Source organism: Adiantum capillus-veneris, chromosome 12, assembly GCF_014529385.1.
Source record: "Adiantum capillus-veneris isolate H3 chromosome 12, ASM1452938v2, whole genome shotgun sequence".
Taxonomy (NCBI): Eukaryota; Viridiplantae; Streptophyta; class Polypodiopsida; order Polypodiales; family Pteridaceae; genus Adiantum; species Adiantum capillus-veneris.
The window spans coordinates 27,677,854-27,693,955 of record NC_140942.1 but is presented as its reverse complement, the minus strand read 5'-3'; positions in this window follow the sequence as shown (position 1 = coordinate 27,693,955).

The following is a 16,102-nucleotide window of genomic DNA, read 5'->3' as shown; positions in this document are numbered from 1 at the left end:
GAGAAAGTTTCCTCCTGAAGCTCTCTCCACAAGGGAGCTTTCTAAGAAACTTTTTTTTATTTCTGCTTCTATAAGTAAAAATCACGAAAAAAGCTCCCTAAAAAGCTTTCTTAAAAAGCTCTCTCGATTCCCATCCCCCTTAAACTCCACAAAGCAACAATACAATTGCTTGCCTTTCAACCAACTTTCTCCATGAGAACACAAAGAGTGACAAGATGATCAATGGTGCTAGGCGTCCACAAAAATCCGCTTGTCTTTGCCATTCTCTTCAACCCAATCACTCAATTTTATCTCCATTATGCATCCAAACAACTTTTCCATAAGAGACCCAATCATTATAGTCCGGTAGCTATCTACATTCTTTACATCCACTCCTTTATGCAAAGGTCTTAACCACTTACGAACACCCTATCACCTTTGATGGACGCCTTATCACTTTATTTGATTCATGGACCGGGCTTGTCTATCCTATAGGTGCGTAGGTGATCACCGATAGAGGTGCACAACTTATGTCATTTTTATATTATTTTTCCTATGACCGACCACTGTAGGCGCCCATATGTGAATGGGTTAGATTCATATAAAGGTCCATTTTAACCTAAAATCCTCATTCTTGAGGTGCATGCTAAAGAAGTGCTCTTGCTCTACCTCTATCTTCTTCTGCATCGTGTGCTCACAAGTGTGTATGTGTATGTGTGTGTGTATGCTTGAGAGAGAGAGAGAGAGAGAGAGAGAGAGAGAGAGAGGGAGGGAGGGTGTGATCAAGCATTGCGACGGCATCGGCGGTGGCGAGGCGGTTGAGCGTGGCGGCGGTGGCTCCCTCTTCTTCACGGCACGAAATCCTTCACAACGGCAAGCATTGAGCGGCGAGTGACACACCATTGCCCCTTTGAGCTTACTAGGATAGTCTAGTTGTGTGCTTGCAGCCACTCGTGGCTCGCACACAGTGTTCGACAAGTTCTCAACCTTCAATACATGCGATAGAAGCGCACATCTTTGGCGCCACTGTCAGGGAATGCCCCGCACTAAGATTGAGGAGCACTATGTGCTAGCTCTTGAAGCCATTCTTTTCATCTGTTTTTTATTTTTTTTGAGTTTGGAGCAGGTTTTAGCAGGTTTTGTTAGTTTAGTAGCTTTGCAATGTGCAGGTTGTAATAGCAGTGGACAGTGTTGTGAAGTGTTAGTGTTGTTAGTGTGATGTAGCTGCAAGGTGCAACTGCGCATGTAGGTAGGCTCTGTGCACGTGAGCTCGACGCCCACGCAGCACAACCTTATCCACATTATCCATAGCAAGTTTTTTTTAAAAGAAAATATAGAATTTTTTTTTTAAATTTAAAAAACCCTCGAAAAATTTGAGATTTAAAAAAAAAATCAAAAACAAAAGGAGAAAAAAAAAACCTTAAATGAAAAGGAAGGGATCGAGATCATTCCCCAAGACCAAGTCCAAGTCCAAGCCTTAGTCCCTCTGTACTATGATATAGTATAGAAACTACTATATATATAAAGACTACCCCCCCAAGGTGAAGGAAAGGCATGTGGACAAGTCCTTACAGTCCTCCACCCTTCCCTTCACTCTTACACCCTTGGACTTACTAATTTTTGCCTTCTTCCCGACTAGAAAAAGACTGTTTTTAGGATTCTTAGGGCTTTAAGTAACCGAATTGATGGCTGTAAAGCACGACACGTCCCTCTAACCAAGACGCTCATTTTGAGCTATCACACGCCATATTTCATGGATTGATTAGAAAAAAGGACCAAAATAAAAAATTGAGAGTAAATTTGGGTTGCAAAACACCCAAAAAACTAGGTGAGTGGCCTTCATGGGCACTCACCAACACTTCTAAGGTGTTGAGGTCACATGTACCTATGCTCTGGTCGTGTGCTAGAGGACGATCATACAGAGAGTGTCTCTGTTTACGCGGGCACCCATTATTCCTCCACATTAGGCTCTAGGCCCTCAGCGAGAACCCAAGGTAGTACCACTCAGGACCCACATATTGCATCTAGTGGCTCTTCCTCTGACTACGACGTCATGGAAGGTTACCCGACCACCAATCCCAATAGTTCAAGCCAAGACATGCATGCCATGGGCCCACAGTCCGGGCCGAGCGTGTTTAGCCGCTTGAAAGAGACTCTTAGTAGAGCCACTCGCTCCGAACATAGAGCTAGCAATGTAAATGAAGGGGTGGGGAAGTAAATTCACCATTCATGACCAATGTAGACCCCATGCTCCTGGAGAGTGTGCATGTGAATACTCCATTCACTACACTCCGTGACTCTTTAGAGCTATTCTCCTCTGAGGTTATATAATATGATGGTAGAAGCCTTGCCGAATTGCAAGAGATTGAGCGATATATCCTTGGAGCTAGGGAAAAGGAAATTGAAAGCTTTCGCAAGGTAGAGCGAAGGCCCCTATGTCAACATCCATGCTAGTCGAGAAATCGAGTGCTCCTGAATTAGCAACCACTAAGGGTCAAACCATAGAGAGCTACATTGCATCTAGTTCAATGGACACCCCTAGCACCTCAATCCTAGATGGAGCATTTCTAATGAAAATTGGGAGTATGAACTAAAAAAGAGAGACTTTAACCGACCTATACACAGGTCATACCTATTACGTGGGTTGGTTAGATGTCCTACAATCCACAATGGGTGCTACTAGCGTAGAGGAGCAACAACAAAGAGTTTGTGATGTCATCCATAGGGTTATTGAGTTGGAGAGGCAGAACAAAGGGATCCACATGCCTTCAACGAGTCTCATGACATTCTTGGATACAGGGAAGACTAAGCAACCAACTTTACCACAAATGGAGACTCCCTTGGTAAGCCTGATGGATCCTCCATATGTTGTTTCGCCAAGGGTCTCAGTACAATCTGAGTCCACAAGCGATAGCTTTACCTTTCCAAGTTTAGCTCATCTTTCTCTTGGTGACACCATAGCTACCATGCCTACCCCAATGATGGGCATGACAAAAAACACGCCATGGACCTCATTTGTTAGTAAAGCACTGTTAAATGGTGGCCCAATGCCTACAACAGTGTGTATCAATCATATGCACCTATGGTTCCTTGTGCTCATGTAGCTCCTACCCCTCCCATTGTTTCAACAACTTATGCTCCACAATCACAACATCCAAGCCCTTATTTCAATGAGACCATACCAGCTAGCATTAGCATGTCACATCCCACCTCTGGGCCACCACATGGCACAACATCGTACCCAGCTTGGGACCCGAGGATCACTTGTATGCCTAACCCGATGCCAACCTCCATTCCCCATGCAGTCTTGAGAGCATCTGTCCCCACTATACCTGCTCACTTGGGTGACTTGGCAACATTTTTTGAAGCTATTGATCTATCTATTGCTGAAAATGTGTGTAACATGCCTGATAGAGAGCCTAGAAGTAAGGCAGTACAAATAGCCAAGCTCATACAAAAATTTAGTGGAGACAAGGATGTGAGAAAGCATATCAAAGTATTTGCTATTCCCTAGGAAAACACAATGACTTGCATAAATGTAATGCTTTAAGCCTGACCTTGAGTGGGAAGGCTGGGGATTGGTATAGCACCCTAAGGGTGGAATAGAAAACAATTTACCCTACTCTTAGGAGACTATTCTTGAAAAAGTACATACGAGAGAGATTGCTTTGGGGTGTAGCATCTCAGCTCCAGAATGCCCAACGAGAGGAAGGAAAGTCCGTGAGAGACTTTATTAGTCGCTTGAAGCATTTGAATTCTCGTTGTAATTCAAATGAGGGCTTCAATAATAACCAATTGCTCGATATATTCATTAGGGAATTACGACATGAGGATATCTACAATGGCCTAGTCATTAGAGGTATCACCACTTGGGAAGTAGTCACCACTGATGTGATCCAATTGGAGGACAATATAATGATTCAAGGAGAAAGAGTGTCTGTTGAGTCTTAATCTACTAGCTCACAAGCATCGAGGCATGAGCCAATGACCATAAAGCCTATTGCTAAAGAGCCAAAGGTATCGGAGATGACCTTAGCAAATCTCCCTAAGGCCATTCAAGAAAGTCTTAGAGACAATCGTGCTAAAACAATCATATGTATCCAAGAAGGGAGCAACAATGGTGTTCAATTTTCTTTGGTCCGCATAGTATCAGTGAATGCCCTACATTTAGATTAAAATTTAATGAGAATTGCAATGCATGTGAGAGGTATAGTCATCAAGCCAAGGATTACATAGTATTTAAATGCGCGATGGCCAATAGACCAACCTTAGCATGGACGGAGACACCTCGAGTGCCTGCATTGATGCCAGCCCCACCTCTTGAACAACCGTCACAACACATGGTCCCTAGGGCCCAAAATATTGTTCAAACAACACCATTACCACCTCCAGTGCTAGGATTGCAACCCCTACATCTGAGAATCACTTTTGTGAATTAAGTGGGTTGTGAGTCATCTATTGCTTGTGTGGATTGCGAGGATGAGTTAGACCCTAATATGGCCTATAGGATTGAGGCACTTAAAGAAAGTCCACAATACTACATGAAGGACTATTGGGGACAAGTAAAATCTATCTAAATAGCTTATCTTGTGGCAAGAGGCCAAAATATCAATTTCACTGCCAAGAGACCACCTTTTCAATGCTACGAGTGTGGGGGTCCACATTATGTAGCTAAGTGTCCTATTAGACTACAAAATAATGTCACACTAATGCAAACCAATCAAGAGAGTACAACTACAATGCCGATACTCATGTGTAATCGATGTGGAATAGATCATTTGATTTTTCAATGTCCTAATAATCCAAATGCACCAAATATCATGCCATTGAACTTAATTGAGGTTATCGAGGAGCCATCACAAAGTACACCTGTGGTACTAGTAAATGTATTCACACGATCGATGCTCCAAAATCAAAATTATATTCTTGAAAAAAGAGACACAACATCAATTGCCCAATCTTAGAAGAAGAAGAAAGCACAAAGGAAGAGATCACAAAAAGCAGTGAAGTCAGACCCCAGTTGAAAAACCAACATAGGGACTGGTGACGACCCCATGTATATGAACGACGTTGAAGAGGATTTTGATTGGAATGAGACCATGGAGACTAAAACGGTCACTAGGAAAGAAACAACCAAGAAAGATCATCATGAGTGACAATGGCCAGGACCCAAGGAATCCAAGAAGAAGATAGGAACCTACCCAAACCCTATAGAGGATATCGAGCGAGTCAAGCAATTAATGAATTTGGTAGAAGAGACCCCAAAGGGATCTAGAGCGAGCATCTAGGCAGTCCAGATTATAGACACAGTGTTCCCTACACGAAATCAACCTCACAAAGACCATAGACCACTAGCCATACCTAGTGTCATCCAAGAAGAAAGTGAGTTTAAGTCATTGGGAAGTGGGCATACTCCCTTCTTGTTGGAGAGAATGTTTACAGGGGGATTACCTGATCCTATCAAGGAAATGGAGATCCCAACTTCCCCATGTCAAAGGACTGAAGCCCAAAAAGTGCCGTTAAATATCACCAAATTGATGGATTTCATGGCTTCAAAAGTTAGAACCACCATCATGTCAAAACTATATGGAGACCCCAAGCTATTCTTAGCTCTTCGAGCTTTCCTCAATGGAGAACTGAAAGTCAGGCTACCACAATTTTCACAGATGGATGGAGCTAGGCAGGTGCCAGTAGAGGAGGAACATTTACATTCACAACCCAACCTAGATGAGAACTCTGTTGTTGAAATACATGTTAACAATTTGAGATAATATTTTGAAGGTGATGAATCCAATGCGACCATACCAATCACTACCAAGTATTTAACTGTGAAGGAATCCTTGATGGTGGCACTGGGATTAGCATTGTAACTACAAATTGCTGGGAAACTATGGGAAGACCTCACCTTGGGACTACAAACATAGTAGTAAAGATAGCCAATGTGACTATTGTTTATTGTTAAACCTATTGGGATGCTAGAAGGTCTCAAGGTCAAGGTCCTTGGACACAAAATAAAGCATACCTTGATTGCTAAGGATTTTTCCAAGCACACTATGTCATCTGAGATGATATTAGGACGTCCTTTCATGAGGGAAGCAAAAATGGTGCATGACTGGTCTAAAAACCATGTCTACTTGCAGTTCCAAGACTCTATCATTCAAGTTGATCTTGTAATTGGATGAGCACATCCTCTAGGAAATAGATTTATAATCAATCATAGATCTAAAAGCGCAATTCACTCGGCCCCATTGCAGTATTGTTACAGGTGTAAAGGACACTAATGTTGGGGAAGATTCCACTTATATGAATGTTCTACTTGGGATGACTGAGTCCGACAATGTGGATTGGGTCCACTTAGCAGCAACCATATATACTTGGGGAAATAGGGGGATGACATGGGTAATACCTGAGGGGGATGAAATGCCGCAACTCGTACCTTTTAATATGATAGGAGCAATGCAGCTTCTGATGACCTACCAAATGAAGGCTTGAATGACATTGGAACCAGTAGCATCTCAAAATACTATAGCCCACACGATTCAAAGTCGGAATCATCAATTGAAATTGACTATGAGGATGAAGAATCTCAGTTAAATCTTGGTGAAAATGTGGGGACAATCCATTCAAGGCCCAATGGTACCCTAGATGACAATCTATCCTAGAGAGGAGAAGACACAAGTAGCGATTCATCAAGCGACTTTGCTTATCGTAAGTTGGTAGATAATTGAGGTGAATACCTTCAAAGGGTCATGTGGTGAAGTCCACAACCCATTGACATTGCGCAGTTAGAGGCTACAAAGAAGCAAAAGTTGAGCCGTACTATAAGGAGATAACAAAATCGAGAGCTAGCTCAACAACAAAAGGAAGCAAAAGAGAAATCATAGTCCATAGAACAACAAGATCCCATGGATTTACATCCTCTACCTGAGCATTTTAAATCCTACACCACAGAGGAGTGTAAGGTTGTGTATACAAAGGCCCAGAGAACACATATCGATGGAAGTAATGGAGTCTATAATGGTCTAGCGAAATTTAAGGAAATAAAGTTAGCAGAACTAGGTGAGGAGTCCAAACTTGTTTTCATTGCCCAAGATCTGATAGAGACTAAGGAATATGTACTTAAGGAGATTCTCAAGGAATTCAAGGATATATCTGCTTGGACATATCATGATATGAAAGGTGTTCCACCTTCCGTGGTGCAACACACAATACCCATGAATAGCATGGCTAAACTAGTCCAGCAACGACCCTACCCAATGAATCCTAAGTATGCAAAGATTGTTCAAGAAGAGATTGAAAATCTTGTCAAATGCGGATTCATAGACCCTATTGAGCACTCAGAATGGGTGTCTCCAATAGTTCTTGTGCAAAAAAAGAATGGGAAACTCAAAGTGTGCGTAGATCTCAAGAAGGTCAATGCCGCCACTAGGAGAGACCATTACCCCTTGCCATATTCGGAACATGTGCTTGAAAGAGTTGCAGGGAAGGAAGCTTATAGCTTTTTGGATGGGTACTCTGGCTACAATCAAATCACAATTGCACTAGAGGACCAAGCTAAAACTGCTTTTATAACCAAATTTTGAGTGTTCGCATTTCGTGTTATGGCTTTTGGCTTAACCAATGCCCCTGCTACCTTCCAAAGATTAATAAACACTGCTTTTAGGGAATATTTGAGGGAGTTTTGCGAAGCTTTCTTAGATGACCTTTGTGTTTATTCTTCGTGGAAAGAACATCTATCATGTTTACAAAAAGTGTTTGAAAACTACAGAATGTATTGCATCTCATTAAACACTTTCAAATGCCAATTTTGGGTTAAAGTGGGATTTTTGCAGATGAGAGCAAAATTAAAGCCATTTCCAATTTGCCACCACCTACAAGTTATAAAGGAGTTCAAAGGTTCATGGGCCATGTTGGTTATTACCTGCAGTTTATTTTAAACTTTGTTGAGATAGCTCGCCCATTGTACAAGCTTCTTATTGAGTTCCATTGGACCGCGGAGTGTGACCATGCTTATTAGTTATTAAAAAAGGCCTTCACAAGTGATCCCATCCTATTAGTGCCCGATTGGAATGTAATTTTCCATGTGCATATTGATGTATCAAACTTTGCTATTGAGTGTGTTCTAGCTCAACTAAGAGAACATAAATTGGACTACCCATTAGCTTTGCAAGTCGTCAATTAAATGATACTGAGAGGAACTACACCACTACAAAGTGGGAAGGTTTAGCTATGATTTATGCAATAAAGAAATTTTGCTACTACCTTCTTGCCAACAAGTTTGTTTTCTATGTGGATGATCAAGCGTTGTTGTCTCTAGTGAATAAACCTTGTTCCATGGGAAGAATTACATGATGGTTATTAATTCTTCTTGAGTTTGATTTTATCGTTCTGGTGAGACCTAGTAAAAGACATGTCATGGCAGATCATTTGTCTCGCATACCCAATGGTGAAGCGCATAATCATGAGTTGCTCGATACTTCCCTATTCCTAGTTGAGACCATGCCTGAATGGAGTGAGAAGATTGTGAACTTTTAGTTAATGGTTTTCCACCCAAAGAGTTTCATAAAGATATAGCTCAAAAACTATTAAAGGAATGTGAATCTTATTCTCTAATTGCAAGAACTCTCTACAAGCTAGGGAAGGACGCTCTTCTTAGACGTTGTGTGAGGATGAGTATTTATACATACTGCAAGAAGCCACATGGATATAGCCGGAGGACATTTTTCAGGCGAACTAACTGCTAGAAAGGTGTTGCAATCAGGCTATTGGTGGCCTACCTTATTCAAGGATGAATCACTTTTTGCAAAAGGGTGTGATGAATACCAACGTTATAAGATCACACAGCAAAAGGATAAGATGCCCTTACATCCTATTAAAGTGAACCATTTGAAAAATGGGGTTTAAGCTTTGTAGTCCCAAGTAGTCCAGCAGCTCATAACACTCAATCTCGATATATTATTGTTGACACTTACTATGTAACGAAGTGGACAGAATCCAAGGTGACACATAAGGCTGATGCAAGGTCAACTGCTAAGTTTCTCTTTGAGAACATTATTACATGATTTGGTTGTCCCCTTGAGATTGTGAGTGACAATGGTACTCATTTTATAAATGGAATGATAAAGGAACTCACGACAAACTTCATGATAGCCCACCATAAGTCTACACCTTATTATCCGCAAGAAAATAGCCAAGCTGAGAATACTAACAAGACTTTAATTTCTATCTTGACCAAAACAGTGGAAACCCGTCGCACAGATTGGGATTTGAAGCTGTAGTCATCTCTATGGGCTTATCATACCGCCTACAAAGTGGCTATTAATTGTACACCATTCAAGATGGTATATGGCCAAGAAGCACTTATGCCATGGGAGTTTGTAATTCCTATTATCAACTGCTGAGGAAATACAGCCCAAAACATTGCATGTCCAAGGGGTTGAACCATCTGTACCTATAGCCCAACCCTCTAGAGCTTCAACTTCTGTAGCTAAAACAAAGCATGTGACACACAAGACTCATCGTAATATAACAAAGAAAACATACAAATGGGTCCCTAAAGCTTCTTTAGCGACCATTTATGACGTTAAAAAATAAAAGCCTTATAAGAGACGCCCCACTCGCTCCAAGAAATGTAAGAAAACATTGCGTTGGATTCTTAAATGACTATTGGAAACCCAAAGCTACTATGAAGGGAATGATCAAATCTGGGTGCCTAAATGTAAATTGTGTTCTTACCTGACACTTATAGACGCATCGGAGTCAAATCCTATAAGGATAAAGCTGATTGAAGACCGTGGGGAGGGAAAGATCACATAATACTATACACCTCATCCGAAGCTAGTTTGGGTACCCAAGCAAGAATGACTTGTATCGCTCGGCTCAAACATAGAAAAAACAAATGAAGCTTCTTGCTCTTCATGTAGTTCTTTTATAGAAGCACAAACTTCTTCACAACTTTCACCTACCACCAAAATTTTACAAAAAAAAAAGGAAAGAATAGCACCTCCCATTGTAAATTCATCACCGAAAACAATGTTTCAAGTAAAATCATGGGAGAGTACCTTACCACCCTTGCAACTAGGTGAAACGCCTAGGGTGGTGAAAAACTATTGGTGAAAGTCTTCACCCGTTACAACTTGAAACAATTGGTTCCAAAAGGTGACGACATCGTTCCAAAAGGTATGATCTACCCAAGGAAGAGGGGAGTGTTTGCTGACATCCATCATTCACTTGCTCCCCTCTTAACCTTCCTCCCTAACCTCTCAATCTCCCAATCTTAGGTATATATAGCTCTATACTCTAGAAAACAAAAATAAAAAAGTAAAAGATCAAGAGCCACTAAACAAAAAGCTTGAAACCTACAAATTCTAGTACATGACCCAAAAATCATAATAACACATTATGCACAAGGATACAACCTTTTGACATGACCCTTATAATATTTTCACACTAACCAAAATCTATCTTTGTGTACAGATATGGCTAGTACACTAGAGTCATCCACTCCTACCTTGGGTGAGAGGTACCCTCTTACTTTTCACAAGTGTTTCACATAGTCTACCCAGTGCTTGCTTGTGAATGGGATTTGGTAGATACACTAGCGTGTGAGAAAAAATTTGAGGAATTAGAATGGATGATAATCTCTTTACCACGACTGATCCCTACTTAATAGAGAACGTCTCTCCGATTGTACAAGCTTACCCTTTTGAGTAGGATGACTATACACGCCTAGTGACATTCTTAGTGAACATATGTGCATATAATGATGAGGAAGATTTACATGATTACACGGATGACACATATGGTCTCACGGATGATGAATTTATTTTTCTTGATGATGACAAAGATAGGGGTTTAGATTTAGGGCTACGCGCCCATCTATACAATATCCTGTTCTCTTGACCCTCTAGGGGGATACAAATACTTAGGTTAGGGTTCTTTATGTTGTTTTGATTGTGTTCAATAAAGGTTGGTCCCTCTTCCCATTGATGTGCCTCCTAGAGGTATTCCTTGTGTTGTCTAGTGTGTACAAGAATGCGTTGCAGTAGTTGGGATTTTAAACTTCATGCCATCTTTGTCTAGTTCACTCTTCGAATCGAGTGGCTTTGAATCGAGCGCGATCAACACGAACATGTGTTTCTTGTCCATTATCATTGCCTCTTGTCTTTTTAGCATCCATGTTTGTCTGCTTTAACTGTGATTAGTAGCACACTATTCAGCACATTTGCTTAGTATTAAACATTAGATTCAATATAATTTTATGTCATAGTCCCTTGTATAGGTTTATGAATCAAGTAGTCTCACTAAGATAGTTTGACCAAGATAGACATTAGAAATCTTCTCTTAATACCATGGGAAATGCCTTCCTGATTGTCAATGGTTACTTTAGGTTCTTAATCCGATACTATGAAAGATTGTGTGCAATGTACTAGTGCTTACTAGTGGGCTTAATTCCTATTGACCTTTAGCTTAAGCATTATAAAAGGAGTTTACTATTGTGATGAGCTTGGGGAGGGTAACAATGTCAATATGATCCCCCAAAGTTACAAAATTGAAATGCAGTGAAAAACAAATAAACAAAAAAAGTACCAAAAATGTAAAAAAAGTACCAAAAATAAGGTTAACCAAAAAGAAGGCGTCCGTATGGGAGTGAACCATAAAATGACATTTTTCTAGCATTTGGTTGCTCATATAGTTGCCTACAATGTGTGTACATATCCACAAGACTCAAGTTGCTAAAACTCTTAACCTGCTTGCCCCTCAAGTTTCTCCAAAATCTTCCACATGCATGTGTATTTTCTTGGACTTGAAAAAATTGATGCTTTACTTCTCAGCTTTTGAATCAATGCCTTGTATGCATGCAAATGACTTTGATAGTTGTCTTTGTCCATAGCTGCATCAAGCTTTATCAAGGACTTTTGAGCTTCTTGACATTCTTCATCAAACCACCTTTTGTGTGATCTATCTTTGTTGATACCATGGACATGCTTTATGGCAAAGCATTCTTCTGCACGAGAACAAATAACCTTCTTGAAAGCTTCCCATTTAGTTTCCATGGTGAGTCATATTAAAGATTAGCCATCCATAACTTTTGCTCAACCATTTCATTATACATTGGTGCCCGTTTGAAATCCATACATAGCGATAACTTCTCTTCACTTTGGATGACATTATCATGCTTAGTTGCTTCTCCACATGCAAGGTCAATACACAAGGTCCGATGGTCTGATTCTGGAGTCCATTGGCCAAGCATAAAACTCTTTATGCGATACATGATGGCTTCGAAGAGTAGCATATAGTCAATCATACTATCCTCATTATGTTTTTTACATGCATCGGTTCCACTCCACAAAGATACACCATTGGCAATGAGCATACCCTTACTATTGCACATGTGTAAAAGTAACTTTCCATAATGATCCGGATCTTTCTCATCCATTGAAGTACGATCATACAAGTGAACTTCCATCAACTCCTTTGAAATGTATGGCATATCAAATTGTTGAGTATCATGTTGCAATGTTTTCGTGCAAGCATTCATATCCCCAAAGACAATAACATCACCTTTTTCTTAAAAATAAGCAATGTCCTACTCTAAATAAAAGATGGCAGGTCTCTATCCATGCAAGGATTAAAGGGGGAATCATGATGAGGAATGTAGCAACCGGCTACGAAAATGGGTGCTCTTTTTGGTGTCATAATTTCCAGCCATACATAACGTTTGTGCTTGTCATCTTTCACAATTAATACACAATCTTCCAATCCTTTCTTAACCATACATGCTATCTCTCCTTGCCCTCTTTGTTGCTTGACCTTCTTTGAACACATCAATGAATGTACATTGTAATCCTCCAACCCACCCGTTAATCCTTTGTGTATCATGCTCCCAAGTTTCAACAAGAAGTACAACATCGGATTTTCTTCTTAGTTCATTTATGACAAACCCCACATTCCATGCGTATCCATTGCAATTCCAAAAGAATATTTCAATTGTAACTTGGCCTCATATGTCTCTCATTCCTATTTTCTTGAGGGACTAGCCTCCTCCTTGGGCACATTTTCTTCATGAGACAACTCCGTGTTTTTGTTATTCGTCTCCTCATATGCCTTGCAACACATATTTTGTTGCTTATAGTGTGATCTTCACATACAAAACGTTTTGTATCCCTCAAATAGATCCAACTAATTATCAAGGATAATCTTTCGTTTGGTCTCATCCGACATGGTGCATACAATTGGCCATTGTCCCGAGCGAGGAGCTCCTTGCTTATGCACTCTATGTGCTCCATAAACCATAACCTCTGACATGCCAAGGTGACTTTTGAAGAAATCTTCAATAACAATGGCAAGAGAAGGAGGTGTCTCTAACCTCTCTTTGGGAATTCCATGAATAAAAATTTTCTTGGAACATCGCTTCTGTTCCTTTAACTCCTCTACACCCACATTCTCAACATTCTTTGTTTGAGCCATACCTTACATCAGGGAGGAATTAGGAACCACATTGTTACCACATACATCAGTCCAAGACTTGTTTGTGCATACATTTTTCATGTCGCATACATCCCAACACATGGTGTCAAATTTCAATACATGGTCATGTTCTACTTTGATCATGCACTCTTTCAATACATGGCCATGTTCTACTTTGATCATGTGCTCCTTCAAAGCATTCAAGTCCACCAGAGAGCATTTACATTCCTTGATTTTCTCTTCAAGTTGCATCAAACATGTTGTTTGCATCTCAAGTGTCCTCTTGAGATTCTCATTCTCAACCACAAGAACCCTTAGCGTGCCATTCTCCATTGCAAGTGCCTGTAAGTCTTCACATTGTTTGTTTATGGTCTCTTGCAACAATATTAAGTATGCCATGATCATGGTTTTTGTTGTTGTTGGGAGTGGTTGTGTTGCTATTTTCAAAAATAGGAGATTTTGGATCATTTTCTACAATGGTTGTGGACCTTGTCGAAGAAGAAGAACCCTTGCGAGTTTCAAAAGACATTGTATGTAAAATAAGAGATGAGAGCCAACTTCTCCGTGCAAAAAGGCCTTTTATAACCCTAAAATTTTCTATTTTTATGTCAATGTGCAGAGGGCGTCGTGCTCTTTGATTAAAGCTATTAATCACCCAAATCGAAGGTCGAATGAAGAAGTTATGTTTTAGCTACGTGTGAAGCTAAATTTCGTAATTTCAAAGAGCGATAGATGCCTAAGCCTGAGCGTGAGCTTGGGCTTGGGTCTGAGCTTGGGTCTGGGAGATATTCCCGATCCCGGTCCTACCTTTTTTTTTTTTGGGATAAGGTCACCACGGCCTGCGCACGAGCACACACACACTCTACCTACCTACTTACAACTAATACACCTACTGTTACACACTAACACACTTCATTAGCTCTCACAGATATACTTCCTACTTAATGTACTTTGCTTACACAGAACTAACAACCTTAATACTAACACCTTACACAGAGAAAAAACACAATACCTTTGATAACTCCATTAACAAAGAAATACACAGTAGCAACACAAAATCAAAAGAGTGAATTGATGTCTACTAGGTCAAAAACGGCTACAAGGGAGGGAGAGAGAGAGAGAGAGAGAGAGAGAGAGAGAGAGAGAGAGAGAGAGAGAGAGAGAGAGAGAGAGAGAGAGAGAGAGAGAGAGAGGCTCCACTCTCTGCTTCTGCGAGGAGGTGGTAGGTGGATAGGAGAGGCAACTTGAAGAAGGGCATGAAGTGCAGGGTAGCTCCTACTTGCAACCACGTCGAGCAGTCCCCCAAACCTTCGCAATATTCATCATCATCCTTCATTTAGACTGTGCCTCCCTACCACTGCATATACGTCATTAAGTTGAGCAAATAGCTCAGTGTTGTGTAGAGAGCCATATATGATAGTCTTCAAAGCTTTATGGCTCTTCAAGCTGCATGCACACTTAGACACACACACACACACACACACACACACACACACACACACACAGATCATATATCACCATTTTCATGGTCCATGTGAGATTGCACGTACGTCCCACCTGTCTTCCTTCTTGCAATCCAATCTCCGCCACCAGCTCCAATGGGCTGATCTAAAATTAATGTCCAGTTTCGGGGGGGGGGGGTACTCAAGAGATCGAGAGAGCTACTAATCGAGTCCCTGAATGACTTGCAAGGCCTGCACACAACAAAAAAGCACTCTCTCTCTCTCTCTCTCTCTCTCTCTCTCTCTCTCTCTCTCTCTCTCTCTCTCTCTCTCTCTCTCTCTCTCTCTCTCTCTCTCTCAAATATTAAAACACATCATACGGTTCTACGTACGTGCAAGAGAACGTTGATGTGGCTTTGACTCGCATGAGCACTGAGAAAGAAAAGCAAAAGAGAACTTGCAACCATCGTCCAATCTTGTGCTCTTGGGCCGCGGGAGTTTTCTCGAAAGTCCAGACTCCCTTTAGTGGGCTCGCAATTCGAGTGCAAAGTGCACCCCAAAAATACAAATTCAGAACGTGATAGGCAGTGCGAAGGTCTCAGGCATCAGGTATGTCAATGTGGCAGGCAAGTGCGCAGGACAGCGACACCTCTCTGAGCCCCCCCCCCCCCCCCCCCCCCCCTCTCTCTCTCTCTCTCTCTCTCTTTGTGTGTGTGTGTGTGTGTATCGCCTGTGTTGCTTGGGCTACATGGCACACTAACCGGAGCAAAGAGGTGTCGACACGTGACCGAGGGCAGAGGCTGGAATTCCTCCCCGCTTTATAGATACTAGTACAACACCGCCGCCTCCAGTGGTGCAGTGCTATGTGGATTTGTTAGCTTAGGCATGCCGAGGCAAGGAGCTATCACCGTGGTATAGAGGATATCACAATAGCTTCTAAGTACCTTTTAGTACCACTTAATCTTTTTTGGTACTCACCATTTTGTGAGTTTTTGGTTTGAAGATATTGATATATCAATTCAGTTCTCTCTCCCTCTCTCTCACTCATTGCATTTACAATGCATCTCTCTCTCTCTCTTTTAAAAAAAAACCTAGGTTTAGTGTAATCGCACCTACAAATTCTGCGATTTACCTCTCAAATTTAAATTTGAAAGTGAGGAAACCTACAAAACTTAGAGAAATTTAGTGCAAAAACTCACCACTATTTTCAA